This window comes from Triticum aestivum, chromosome 3B (genome assembly GCF_018294505.1).
Source record: "Triticum aestivum cultivar Chinese Spring chromosome 3B, IWGSC CS RefSeq v2.1, whole genome shotgun sequence".
NCBI lineage: Eukaryota > Viridiplantae > Streptophyta > Magnoliopsida > Poales > Poaceae > Triticum > Triticum aestivum.
This window is the reverse complement of record NC_057801.1, coordinates 224,266,193-224,281,665: the sequence shown is the minus strand read 5'-3', so window position 1 is coordinate 224,281,665 and position 15,473 is coordinate 224,266,193.

The window sequence follows — 15,473 nt, the reverse complement described above, 5'->3', positions numbered from 1 at the left end:
TGCTTCTTCAACCTCTGGTCTTCTTGCTCCAGCCGCCCAAACCAGCGTCGGTCGTGTCGTGTGCTCATGCCTCCCGTGGCTGGCTGTGATGCCGTGGAGGCCTCACCGCCCCTACTACTCCCACCGCTCGCCAGGCCATCCTCTACTCGCCCACACCCCCTGTTATTCTGCGGCGACGGTAGCCTCACACCACAGCCGAACCAGTGAACCCTCGTACTCCTCTCCGCGTGGACATCCACTGCCTCGTCTTCTCTGGCTCCGCGTCGTCCCCTTCCTAGGCCTCGCCGTCGTCCACCGCCTTGGTGCTCTCGGCGCGGCGTGGTCAATGTGGTCAACGATCGACTTCCATCGGAAGAGTACTGTACGGGGAGAGGCTGACAGCTAGGTCCACGACCGCAGCTGGGTCCACGGCCACAGCCCAGTTTTTTGTGATTTGCCAAGTAAGTCGCTTTGTCAGGCCTGTTGGGCTACAAATCTTTTAATACGAGGAGAGCTTCATTCGACTAGCCGAGAAAATGGCCTATCAGTAATGAGAAATGGGTTGTACATTTCTAAAACACATCAAACCGGCAATTAGTTTCAAATTTCTTTTTTTCATTTCGAGATTTTAAATTGCATTGATTTTTATGCATGGACAATTTGTTGGATTTTATATTGATATACGTTTATTTTTAAAATCAGTTTGAATGTGACTCGAAATTTCGGGATTAAAAACAGTTCGGACCGCACCGAAATATGCAAAATTTCGTATAATTTTTTAACCGTGGCCACAATATGGGCTGTAAGCTATTTATATATAAAAAGTGATTTAGAGGCTAACCAGAAAAAAGAGAAATAAGCTAGAAAATCCCACAAAAATTAGGAAAATCCGACCATTAATTTAGTAAATCAGAAAATTAAAGCCATTAGATCAACATTTACATCTAAAAAATTACCCACCAATGCCACAAAAAATTAGACATGTTTAATTTACACTAAAAGCACTTTATAGCCCCAAAACGGTTTTTCCTCCTATTAAAGAACACATCCTTCATCCGCCGCATAAACCCTATCCCTGGACCTGCCGCAGGAAGCAGTCGTTCGAGCTCAAACCCCATGGTGATCGTTCCTAACGTCCCCATCTCCAGCCTGCCCACGTGGTCCATGTCGCCCTCCAAGACCCCCCCTGAACCGAAGCTATCGTCAAGAAATATATACCACACGAGCTTCACCAGCGTTGCCCCAGAGGGGATCGTTAAGGTCACTATTCGCACACGAACACGTCACCGTGTATCTCCAACGCCGAGGGTGATGCACCGCAGCTCACGTCGAAGGAGACCCATCCGGAAGCGCGGTACGCAAGCAATCCGGCAGGCGCTTTTGAGCACCCAAAACCCACACGCCCGGGAGGGACCCCGTCTGGACGCGCGGCGGATATGGGTTGTCCTAGGTCGGTTCGCCCGCCCCTAGAGCCTCGAGGATCGCTGCCCTTCAATGAAGAACAAACGAAGAACGAGAGAGAAAGAACAAGGGAGAGATGTAAAACTAGGGTAAAAAGTAGATTGATTGTTCGATTGTGTGTTGTTCAATCGGCCGTCACCCCTTAGGTATATAAGAGGCGGCTGGACTTCCCGTGCAAGGAAAAGGCTTGGATTCACGTCCAAAACCCTAGTCAAATTCGGATTGGTTTTGTCCGAACTTTCCAAAACTGTTCGGTTTAAACTGGCTGCACCTTGTGGGTCTTTTTTGTGGTGGTAAACGATCTCGGGTGGAAACGAGCCCAAAAGCAATCTTGACCGTTTCAACGAGAAGAACAACTTTTATGTTGAACATTTTTTGATCAGAGGTCATCTCGAGGGTCAAATCAGTCGTGCAAAACAGGCTATCCCTCGCGCTACCCATCAGACAGGGTGTCTGGTGGGGCGCGCCAGTTTTTGCCTCGTGACAGGGCTGTATTCCGATGGCTTTGACTTTTGCATACGAACTCGGATTGGAACGATTTTTATATCAAAATCGATCGTTTCGACGAGACGAAGACAATCCGTGTAGATAATTTTTCCATTTGAGATCGTCTTGGGGGCTTAATCAGCCAAACTGTACTCTGAATATAAGATCTTAGTACTTTGAGTATAGTTTCGGCCTTCGAGATAAAATCGGACTGCGATGACCCAAACTTCAAAGATGTTCATATTGACAATACGGGACTCTTTCATGAAGATCACTTCTCCATTTGAGGCCATCTTAAATAATTTATTGACCGTGCCAAAATCTGGTGTCAACACATGCCCCCCTGTTTTTCGGCAAAACTTGTGTGCCGAAAAATAACTTGCACGAAGTTTGTTCTAAGCACGATGTCAACACTCCATCGGCCATTTTGTACGTGCTTTGGATGATAAGTATATATCGGCCATTTAGATTAGCAACAAAAGTGAAGCTAATCGAACATATAATGATTTGGTAATACCTTTCATGATGTAAGAAATTATATTTTATCCCTGGATTAAAATAAGCCCATTGAGGGTTACCAATCATACCTGATGAAGAATTCCATGGCATAGGCATCAACGGCATTGTTGAAGAAAATGGATAATGTGTGGACCGAAGATGTTGAAACCTTCGGCTTGGTCCTTCGTAGCTTTCACTCTTTTCCTTCTTCACCTTTGTCGCACTCCTTGTAAAGGAAGCTCGCACATAATCCTTATTTTGAATATTTCCTTTGGGAACCCATGCCATATTTCTCTTTTCAAGTTCTTGTGCACTAAGCTTCTGCAACTCCTTCTTTTGCCAATACGATAAGTCGAGTGGGCATCCCAGCTGCGATTTTGTTTGAAGTAATGGCAATTCTTGTTTTACCTTGTGCACTCTCAACTTCTTCCCTTCAGATTTGGCACTTGATTGACTTGCCTCATTGCCTTTTGTAGCCAATGTCAACACTTTAATTGGCTCTTTTTCATTTGAGATCATATCTGAAGTGGCACTCTTACGACCATCTCTTTTGACGCGGTAGATTTGCTCAACCACCTCCTTGTTCTTCTTTGTGCACCAAACCGATTCTTTATGATTGAAACGGTCTTTGACACGTGATTGTTCAAATGTTGATCTCCTTGGAGCTGCATAGTATTGGCGAGATGGTCTAGAATAAGATGGAGAATGTGCCCTTGTATCATACCTGTCCCATGATGAATATGTATCTATATGAGCATAGGGAGGCATCCACGGCATTGGCATTGGCGGCCCAAAATAAGGATATGAATATGTTGCATTAAAATTATCACTTTGCCAATACCAATCCTCATATTTGCGCCTTGGGGGTGATCTTGGTTTCTTTGCATGATTTGGCCAATAAGCATTCTTCTCTTCACTCTTCTTTTGATATGTATCCAATAGCTCAGCGAAGGTGATTTTTGATCTCTTACACTTGCGCTTATTTCGGCCTTTGTTTCCTTTGGTTGTGCTTGCACCAATCATTGGATTTGCTTGTTGCCCACCAGTCCTTGGCGTCTCCATTGTAGCTTCGATGGAATTCTCGCCCTCAAAATTATGTTCATTATGCTCTTCAACAACTTCTTTACTTGAAAGCTTGACCCCATCACCTGCAGTTTTTACCTTCTCTTTAAATGGATTGGCTTGAAGCAGCCGATGCAAAAACTTCCTGTCATCGAGACCAATCGGAATAGACTGGTCATCTCTTGGTGTCTCAACAAATTTCAATCGTCCTTTATCAATGGCCGATTTAACTATTTGATGAAACATATTGCAATCCTCAAAATTATGTTTGAACGAATGATGCAACCTACAATACATTCGTCCTTGAATTGATGGCTTGACATGGTGATCAAGAATTCTTATGTAATTATTTTTTAGCAATAAATCAAATATTTGGTCACACATGCTTGAATTGAAGGTAAACTTCTTGCTTTCTAGCCGATCTTGCTGTGTGAACGGCTTTGAAGATAAGCAAACGAATGGTTCAGATTTAGAATCTTCCCATTCGGCTATACATTTGTTTTCCACTCTATCTCTAGTATCTTTGGATAAGATATTATATTAGCATCGGATTTCTTAAAATAAATTAACCTTGGCTTTAAACTTTCGATACGAAAATATTTAGAACACACATGTCTCAATTGAGACAAAGTGTAAGCCAAGTAAGAAATAAGCAAAGCTACCCAACTAGATATGAACTTTAGATAAAGCAACGGGGAAAGCTTTGGCCACAACAATAAGTCATTATCGGTCTTTATAAATAGTGCAATGGGTTACCTATATAGTCTATAATAATTTTGTTGCTAACAAGTAAATTACCCTTCTTCATTGGTCTTTCAAAATTACTTATGAGAATTTTTCTTATAGAAGCATCGACAATAAAGTTGCGACCAAATTGGAAGATAGGCAAGTCACTTGCTAGACATACCTCTTCAATTACGTTGGGAGAGCGTGATGGTTGTATCACTTGAATAATACTTTGTTCCACTTTTGAATGACTCTCCAATGCCTTGGCATCCTCTTTTTCTTTGATAGATTCGGTACACATACTATTTGATTCGTCTTTTTTAATAACTGAATTAACTTTGTTATCCGAATCACCACTCTTTCTTTCTTTGATTCGCAAGGTTGCTTGTTCTTGTCTAAATTCAGCAAACATTGCAGCTAGTCTATCTTTAAGCTTTTTTCGACCAATTTCAGCCCAATCTTCATCGGATTGCCCCCCAATACTTTGAGACGCTTTCGGCAATGGTGTGTTGCCGAAATTCTGTAATTGTGCAGGGGCAACATGATATGCTACGTTACTAGGTAAAGACACATGCGCTCTGGTAGAATTCTCACTTATTCGTCCATGAGCATGAAGGTGCGGAGCCGAGTCACGAATATCTACAATTGCGTATGGTGCCGAAAAATTCGTAGCATGAGGTGTAGCATACGATGTTTGAGGGTAATTGGCCGAATAACTAGTAGTGGCATGGCCAATTCCCCTATCCACCGGCACGTTTGGATTAACATACTGCAAGTTATTTGCCGATGAATAAAAAGTTGAAACGCTTTGTTGCATACTATTGGAAGTTCCTACATGGGGTGTCTCAACATGATTAACCGAACTCATCATGTTGTTCATCGACATATAGATTTGTGGGGTTGCCGATGCATGGGAGTTGGGATACATATGTTGCATGTTGCTAAAATTATATGAAGTTGAAGCATGAAGATTATTCTGAATCGGCTGTTGCACATAATTAGATGCATGATTGATAAAACTAGGGCTAGCCGATACAATATGATCATTAGACGATCTAGCAACAACATATGTATTATTTGCATCTACATAAGTGAATTGGGTATTCATGTTACCTTTGTAGATTGCAAACCCTAGATGACGATCTCTTCGTAGCAAGAACGGGTTGGAAACCGTTCAAAGCTTCGTCCCCAGTGGAGTCGCCAAAAAGTGTGTTGACGCTGGAACGCGTCACACGAACACGTCGATGTGTACCCGCAGCGCCGAGGGAGATGCTCCGCAACTCACACCGCGGGAGGCCGACTTCCAGCGCGATACGCAAGACAGCAAGCCGGCGCTTTTGGGACCCGAAACCCCACACGCCCGGGAGTGACCCCGTCTGGGCGCGCGGCGGCTATGGGCTGCCCTAGGTCGACCTGATCGACCCTAGGGCCTTGAGGCTTGCCGCCCTAAAAAGAAGAAGAACGAACGAAGAACGAGGAAGAAGAAGAACTAAGGTTAAGGAGAAAAGATAAAAGATAAAAAATGGTAGATTGATTGTTCGATTGTGTGTTGTTCAATCGGCCGTCACCCCTTAGGTATATAAGAGGCGGCTGGACTTCCCGTGCAAGGAAAAGGCTTGGATTCACGTCCAAAACCCTAGTCAAATTCGGATTGGTTTTGTCCGAACTTTCCAAAACTGTTCGGTTTAAACTGGCTGCACCTTGCGGGTCTTTTTTGTGGTGGTAAACGATCTCGGATAGAAACGAGCCCAAAAGCAATCTTGACCGTTTCAACGAGACGAACAACTTTTATGTTGAACATTTTTTGATCAGAGGTTATCTCGAGGGTCAAATCGGTCGCGCAAAACAGGCTATCCCTCGCGCTACCCATCAGACAGGGTGTCTGGTGGGGCGCGCCAGTTTTTGCCTCGTGACAGGGCTGTATTCCGATGGCTCTAACTTTTGCATACGAACTCGGATTGGAACGATATTTATATCAAAATCAATCGTTTCGACGAGACGAAGACAATCCGTGTAGATAATTTTTCCATTTGAGGTCGTCTTGGGGGCTTAATCAGCCAAACTGTACTCTGAATATAAGATCTTAGTACTTTGAGTATAGTTTCGGCCTTCGAGATGAAATCGGACTGCGATGACCCAAACTTCAAAGATGTTCATATCGACAATACGGAACTCTTTCATAAAGATCACTCTCCATTTGAGGCCATCTTAAATAATTTATTGACCGTGCCAAAATCTGGTGTCAACAGTCTCCAAGTCATACGATGTCGGTGAGTGGGTGCTATGTGCGTCTCTTCCTGGCCCTTACGTTTTCTGTAGGAGAGCTGCCGTGGTTCTTTTTTTTTTACAAATTATGATTCTTAATTAGGGGCGTGGCCAACTGGGTTCAACAGCGATTCAGCAATACCATATGTCGGAGCTGTTGATGATGCTGATACAAGCATACAACACCAGACGTCGAGTACTCTCGAAGAAGCAAAGCTGACTCGATTCCTCTCCCAGCCAATATAGCTGCTGTTAGGTGCACGTACTCAGCGGAAACACCGAATCAGATTGATTATTTATTCTGGCGGCCAGCAGAACCAATCAGCCGAGGTTGCTGTACATGTACGTGCATGTTAAGTCAAGGGAGCTAGCTCGGTGCAAGAATCGATCAGGACGTGCTGAGTACACATGTGTTGCTGCTGCACAAAGCATTGGGTAACCGTAATTCAGGACTGGAAGTCAGCTTTGCAGCCTTCCGTTTAGCATTAGGTATGTAGATTCTCCAGGATAAACGTATGATGGTCTTTGAATAAAAAGAAACCTGACGTTGTTACCACAATGCATGATTACCATCATATTTTTATTGATCACCTTGGCGTACATGCTCTTAATTATTTTCTTGCAAAATCAAGAAACTAGAACTGAACTTCTATATATGTCTTTACATCCATTTGTTACTTTATTTATATCCATTGAAAGCATAATTAGTTACTGGTCTGGAAGATTTATGTATGGATATTTAAAATGAGAAAAAGCTATATCCCATAAGAAACTACAACAATAGTTTTATATGTGTTCCTACATCAATCTATTCATTTGGAATCATCAACCTGTCAGTAGGTTCAGATATAAACAATACTACATTAAAATACAGATTTTGTGGCTAACTACATTGTCAGAGGTGAGCCTAATAGCAAATGTATACTAACACATTTACATAACCGCTAAATTAAATTTTGGAAGCAGGGGTGATCAATGCATAAGGGAAAAGGAACACGAGGGAAACTACTACCTGGTGCATCATGGTTACTTGGCTGTCAAATTGATGCGAGATACAAAGTAAAGATAGTTCTGATGACATGGTCATATATATTAACTACTGTCAGGACTGACGGTTTAAGTGTTGTTCATGGACTGCAATATGTCTTTAACAAAATTCACGTGGGAAGTGTTGACAAGAGTATCTGTTTTGCATAATGATGGAAACAGATATAACATACGTGCAAGCTGCATATTTCTTCACTAAGCTAATAAGATGTTAAGGAATTTCCATTTTCTTCAGAACAATTAATGAGGGATTTTGAAGGATATCTTAATTAGCAGGAAAATCCAGAGAAATACCTCCTAACAGACTTTAAAAAAAAAACTATGCTTGGTCGTGTTTGCAACTGAGTTCCAACCGGCTAGCTCTTTTCTGAGCCAAAATGGAGATATTATGAATATTTTTAAGACATATTTTGACTGTCTATTTTCATAACCCTACCTTTTAATCCTACTGTGATGCATGTGTATATTATCTAGATATTTGAAAAGACACATGTTGAAAGGGGCTTCGCCAGATGAGCTGATGCAATGAAAGTTGAAGTGTGAAAGCACATTACCAGTTTACCAAACATTTCATTTTTTTCATGACACGAGATGGAACTCCAAGATTACACTAAAAACCTAACAAAGTATGTTGTTGGATGGGATTGAGATCTTGACTCAAACTTATCAAGCTTCCGTATTCATATAAAATAATGTTTAGTGATGTGATATCGATATTGGTTAAAAAATATTGCCTAAATTTCTGCAAAGAGTCCTTCATGTAGTGCATCTGATATTACATTGGCCGATCATTGTGTGGTCAGTGCGTTTACATAATTTCCCTCTCCTCAGATATAACTAACCAATTTCGCTTTGATAAATAGATGTATGGAATATCATTCATTGATAGAAAAATGCAGAACAAAATATAGAGGCAACAATTTGTGTTTAAGTTTTAGATTTTTGGTTTATTAATTATTGCTGAATAAGGTCATGTTACCTTCTTTTTTCAGGTTTAGCATGTGCTTTTTAATTGTACTTGCTCATCCGTGTGTCAATGTAAGATTTCAAAAAATGACACCCTTCATGATCTTGGACCCAAACCCAGGTTGAATTATTTGTATAACATGAATTTATTTGTTTTGTGCTTTTTTGCATGCATGAATTAATTTGCATACAAAACTTATTTGTGGAGTAATAATCTTAATTCTGTTGATTCAGGAAGGCACTTGATGAAAAGTCTACATAGAAGCTAGCAGGTTTCTTCCAGAAGTATGAACGAGGTGGGACACTAAAAAGAATTCAAGATCGGCGTTCCTATAATTAGAAAAGTGTTGTACCCTTGCATTTTCTCACTCGCAGCCGGCAGCGGCTGCAAAATATTCTTTCACATACTGCATGTCTGCAATTATATATATCCAGTAATCGGGTAGGCCTTTAATATTTACGAAAGACAGCGAAAGTCACAATCTAGAGCATCTTCAATGATTTCGATGTTTAATCAATTCAGCAAAAAGTTTATAGGGTCGTGCTACATGCCTTTCTTTTGTTATGTGTTTTGCTTTCGTTGTCATATGGAGAGCCAAAACCAAGGTATTCTTCAACTAAAGTGCCGCGGCGTTACAGTGCTTCTCATGCGTACAAGTGTCTCATCTTATTTAGGAGAATAAATAAATATTATTATTGTTGGTCTACATTGCTAAATAGCATGTGTTCTATTCAATGTTTCAGTCACAATTATGAATGCCACAAGTTGAATTAAAATGTGAATTGCTTAAAAAACAAATTTTGGACTGTGATGTAAATTTTTAAGTGTATGGCCTTTCAGCATACATACCAAGAAATGACAAATAGATACTGTGGGTGATCTAAATTACATAGGTTACAAAGAGATATATGTTCTAGGCTGACTTAGTACTTGATCATAAGTCTTACAAGTGCATTTTGTGAATTTCAAATTCTGCATTGCTTTATCTTTGACTGCCTTGAAATGCATGTCAACACTGATATGCAAAGTATGGCAGAGTATGTCACACCTTTCCGGCTGTCTAGCTCCTATCTATCAGGGCAAGCATGCATATGCATGTATGTTACACGGTAGCACAGGAAAGTAGATTGTGAGTTTGGAAGAATGTGCTGGTGCGAGAATCACCGGTAACTTAAAATTGACCCAGTGATGTAGATGTATATATGGTGCTTACAGGCATAAAATTACAATTAGGACTTACACCTTCAGATCTGAACATAAAATTTTATTCCCTAATTAACAATATAATATTTTAGTTGTTATATTAAAATTCGATGGCTAGGACATATATTTTTATATTACTATATATTATATGGAATATTAGCACAATATTATAAATAATTAAAACAAATAAAAAAAGGAGTCTAAGATGTTGCCCGCGCATTTGCGCGGGCCACTCAACTAGTGCTAATGAAAAGAATATGGGCTCCAAAAAATCCTTAAGCATTAGCATATTGGCTGTAAATTATCAGAAATAATGGCAGATGGGTTGTATGATGTTTTCCACAGATTTGAGGCTTTCCTAAAAAAAAGGTTGATGCACAAGCAGTGACTGTTGGATGTCCATCCAACGGCCGTCGTGCTTCTTCAATCTCTGCTCTTCCTGCTCCAGCCGCTCAAACAAGCGCCGGCGGGACTACCTGCTCTCTCCTCCCTGCGGCCGGCTGTGCTGCCGCGCAGGCCACACTGCCCCACTGTACTCCCATTGCTGGCCTAGCTATCCCTCTACTCACCCACACCTGCTGTTATTCTCCGGCGACGGCAGGCGAACCAGTAAACCCTCGTACAGTCGTACTCCCCTCCGTGTGGGAAACAACTTCCGAGTCTTCCCTGGCTCCGTGTCGTTCCCTTCCTAGGCCTGGCCATCGTCCACCGCCCTGGTGCTCTCGGCGCGGCCTGGTCAACGTGGTCAAGGAACGACTTCCATCGGAAGAGTACTGTACGTGGAGAGGTTGACAGCTGGGTCCACGGCAGCCGCAAGAAAGTGCCTCCTTATTACGCGGAAAATAATTATTCCTCCACCTGACAGCAGGGACCCACTGGACGGGCCACCGTATTTGGCGGAAAAAACCTTTCCCCCCTGACTGCTAGGACCCACCGGACGGGCCAACGTATTTCACGAAAAAAACGTCCCCCCCGCTGTCAGCTCGGACCCACCGGAGGTGCCTCCTTATTACGCACAAAAAAATGAATACTCCCCCTACTAGTTGGGACCCACCTTGGTGGGAGGCTGACTTGTGGGCCTACTAAGTTGACGGGGAAGGAGTGCTTTGTCAACTTAGTCAATATGAACGATTCTAGCTCCAGTGATCGTACGATGTCCATCCAACGACCGTAGTACTTCTTCAACCTCTGGTCTTCTTGCTCCAGCCGCCCAAAGAAGCGCCGGTCGTGCCGCATGCTCCTACCTCCCGTGGACGGCTGTGCTGCCGCGGAGGCCTCACCGCCCCCTACTATTCCTGCCGCTGGCCAGGCCCTGCGGCGATGGCAGCCTCACACCACAGCCAAACCAGTGAACCCTCGTACTCCTCTCTGCGCGGGCTTCCACTGCCGCGTCTTCCCCGACTCTGTGTCGTCCCCTTCATAGGCCTCGTCGTCGTCCACCGCCCTGGTGCTCTTGGAGGAGGTTTGTGACAGCCTGGATTTTGCCTTCTTTCTTTTTACATGACTTGCCTTCTCTCTCTTTCCGGACTTGGTTTTCATCGTGGTTTTTGCCCTGATTTGATTTGGATTTTTGGATCAATTCAAATGCACTTGTCACTTGGGCATATCCTTGGCTTTCACCCAAGTGACCTATCTACCTTATCCCTCCCACCAATTTCCAAAATAATAAAATGAATATTTTTCCTAAAAGGAAAATATTCATTTTTCTCTCTTAAGTTCATTTCAGAACTTTGTGCTCCAAAGCAACCTCAATTTTTCTTGCTCAGAAAAATCTGAGATAATTCCTAAATATTCTTAGGACTATGGTACATCTTCCCATGCAAAAATATTTCATAACTTTTTGTAATATTTTTGCTGTAGAAAATCTTTTCACTTCTGGACCAGAAATGCACTTTGTCTAGCAAGTACATTTTCCCTAAGATTTTAGCCATGATCTTTCTTGAGCTTAGACACCCTCCTAAGAAACCCTAAACCACAGGAGATCAGACCTAATGGCCATCTAGAAGGTGGCCAAACTTGGCGACCAAGTTTCTGTACAGAAACTTCTCAGCTAAGTGGCGTCACTTCTGGTCGACCTGGGCATGAGCCATCAACTCCCCTAGACTAAACACTGCACGGTCGAGAGCGTAGACAAGGTTTGGCCACTCCTGGGCGTTGTTTTGACCATGCCAGCCTGGTGACCGGGCATGGACACGGTGCCTGGCATGCGTCTCGACGCGCTCTATTTCGCGCGTGCATGTTCCAGCGCTCGCCGCCGACTGCCGCACCGTGCCACAACCCTCGACCCATCACCCATGACCTCTCCCTGGCACTCGCCGATGCCGGAGCCTCCGCAGCAAGACCGGTCAAGTCGCGGCCAAAATGGCACAGTGCGCGCGTGTGCTTGTCCCCATCTCGAACCGCCTCCTCTGCTGGTCAGCGAGCGTGGCCAAGCGTCGGCGCGGACGCTGGACCCTGTCCCCTCGCGTTGGAGCCTCTCGTCGATGTTCGACGCGTGTCCAGAGCGCTCCGGTGGCGACACGTCCCCCCCGCTTCGGCTATATATAGCGCTCCCCTCCTCGCTCACTAGCCACGCACCACTCGATACCACCTCCTCGAGCACGTAGACGAACAGAAGCCCGGTCGGGCAGGCCTCTGGCCGTCGCCCTGACCAGAGAACTCCGGTGATCCCTGCAGTCCAGCCGCCGCACTCCGGTGCCTCTCGAGCTCAAGCAGCTGCTTGGGCGGGGCATTGGTGGTCTACTGGTGCTGCCTGGACACCGTGGAGCCCTCGGAGCCGCCTCTCGCCGCCGTCTTCTTCCTCTCCGGCGAATCCCGTCCGCCACCGAAGCTTGCGAGCTCAACTGCGACCAGCTCCAGCCACCTCTCGCCAAGCCACTGGTACGGCAGGTGCGCCACGACCCCCACCTTCAATCCTATCCCTGTCGTTTAGCCCCAAACCCCCTCGTCGCCGGCGTGAGCTCCGGCGAAGCCCCGCCTCCCTTTGATCTCTCTCTCCCGACGCACGGGACCCACCTGTCGGTCTCACCACTCGCGCCCGAAGCGGTATGGGTGGAGGTGTATTTCGGTTTTATGCCTTCGACGTCACCCCCCAGGAATTTCTGTTTAATTGAAATTTATTCAGAAATTTGACCAAACTTTGACCAGCCATAATTTCTAAACCACAAGTCCAAATGAATTGATTCTTTTTGCATTGTCTTGTTACAGAAAGCTCTAGTAGCACACCAAAACATGGATTTTTCCTTGCCGTCTAGAATTTCTGGTGATTTTCAGAATGTGTTTTGACATTTATCTTTGTGGTTTTAAAATATTTTCAGAAGGAGGATCTCGCCTTGAAGCTAACCAGGAGGAGTGTGACCCTCCTCTGCACTAAGGCAAGCCACGACATCATTTGGATGGTGTTATTTCAATATCTATGATTTTTTACTTGAATATGAGTCTTTATTTGCATTTAAAATTTGATAAATTAATATGGTTAATTGCTAGTTGTTTTATGATGCTTGATATACTTGTTTTAGCTTCTGGTTGAGTTCATGGAATTGTGTGGCTAAGTAGGGTAAGATTTTGCACTAGATATTTTGTTATGGAAAGTTATGGTAGCTATTTTTGCTAGTAAAAGTTTTCAACTAAATGATGAACTAATAAAAATGTTGTTTGTAGATAAGAATGACTTATAACCAGAGAAGTTTCTGATCTTAGTAGTGCGACTTAGTTATATTTCTTGTTTTGATCCATGCTTAAGAGTTGCTTGCTCTGTGTGATGAGTAGTTGCATGATTTCCAGTATGATGCCATGCTAGTAATAAAAAGTTTTTCTGAAAGTTAATACTTGATTAAGTTCAACGTGAATATGATGTTGATCACATCATGGTGCCACTAAATCGGGTTTTTAATTTAGTGCGACCACATTTACCTAATGGGAAGGTCTTGATTCGGTCCTTTGTCGTGGCTCTCATCGGTGCCTCCCGTGAGGGAAGGTTATGGGCGTGCATACCCTGGCCCAGTAGGCAGACATAACCTTGTGTGCTCGTTTTGTTTTTATGGTACCTTGTCCCCGTTTGGGACCGTTTTGCCAGGACGGTGGCCGTTGGTGTCTGTGGTAGACACGGGGCCACCCAAGACCTAGACCTAAAAGGGAGATGGTCGGAGTGGCCGGGGAGAGTGCTGATGTCTACTACACAACCTTCTTCTTGTAGACGTTGTTGGGCCTGCAAGTGCACATGTTTGTAGGACAGTAGAAAATTTCCCTCAAGTGGATGACCTAAGGTTTATCAATCCGTATGAGGCGTAGGATGAGGATGGTCTCTCTCAAACAACCCTGCAACCAAATAACAAAAAGTCTCTTGTGTCCCCAACACACCCAATACAATGTTAAATTGTATAGGTGCACTAGTTCGGCGAAGAGATGGTGATACAAGTGCAATATGGATAGTAGATATAGGTTTTTGTAATCTGAAATAATAAAAACAGCAAGGTAACAAGCGGTAAAAGTGAGCGTAAATGGTATTGCAATGATAGGAAACAAGGCCTAGGGTTCATACTTTTGCTAGTGTAAGTTCTCTCAACAATAATAACATAGATAGAACATATGACAATCCCTCAACATGCAACAAAGAGTCACTCCAAAGACACTAATAGCGGAGAACAAACGTAGAGATTATGGTCGGGTACGAAACCACCACAAAGCTATTCTTTCGGATCGATCTATAAAAGAGTTCGTACTAGAATAACACCTTAAGATACAAATCAACCAAAACCCTAATGTCACCTAGATACTCCATTGTCACCTCAAGTATCCGTGGGCATGATTATACGATATGCATCACACAATCTCAGATTCATCCAACCAACATAAAAGTACTTCAAAGAGTGCCCCAAAGTTTCTACCGGAGAGTCAAGAACGTGTGCCAACCCCTATGCATAAGTTCCCAAGTGTCACGAAACCCACAAGTTGATCACCAAAACATACATCAAGTGGATCAATAGAATAACCCATTGTCACCACGGTTATCCCACGCAAAACATACATCAAGTGTTCATAAAAGACTCAATCCGATAAGATAACTTCAAAGGGGAAACTCAATTCATCACAAGAGAGTAGAGGGGGAGAAACATCATAAGATCCAACTACAATAGCAAAGCTCGGGATACATCAAGATCGTGCCATAGAGGAACACGAGAGAGAACACGAGAGAGAGAGAGAGAGAGAGAGAGAGAGAGAGAGAGAGATCAAACACATAGCTACTGGTACATACCCTCAGCCCCGAGGGTGAACTACTCCCTCCTCGTCATGGATAGTGCCGGGATGATGAAGATGGCCTCCGGTGATGGGATCCCCCTCCGGCAGGGTGCCGGAACGGGGTCCCGATTTGTTTTTGGTGGCTACAGAGCCTTGCGGCGGCGGAACTCCCGATCTATCTTCTGTTCTGTAAGTTTTAGGGTATATTGGTATATATAGGAGGAAGAGGTACGTCAGTGGAGCTACGAGGGCCCCACGAGGCAGGGGGGCGCGCCCAGGGGGGAGGGCGCGCCCCCCACCCTCGTGAGCATCTCCCGTATCTTCTGACATGGGGTCCAAGTCCATCAGGTGGGTTTCCTTCCAAAAATAACTTCTCCAGTTGATTTCGTTCCGTTTTGACTCCGTCTGATATTCCTTTTCCTCGAAATACTGAAATAGGCATACAACAACAAATCTGGGCTGGGCCTCCGGTTAATAGGTTAGTCCCAAAAATAATATAAAAGTGGATAATAAAGCCCAATATTGCCTAAAACGGTAGATA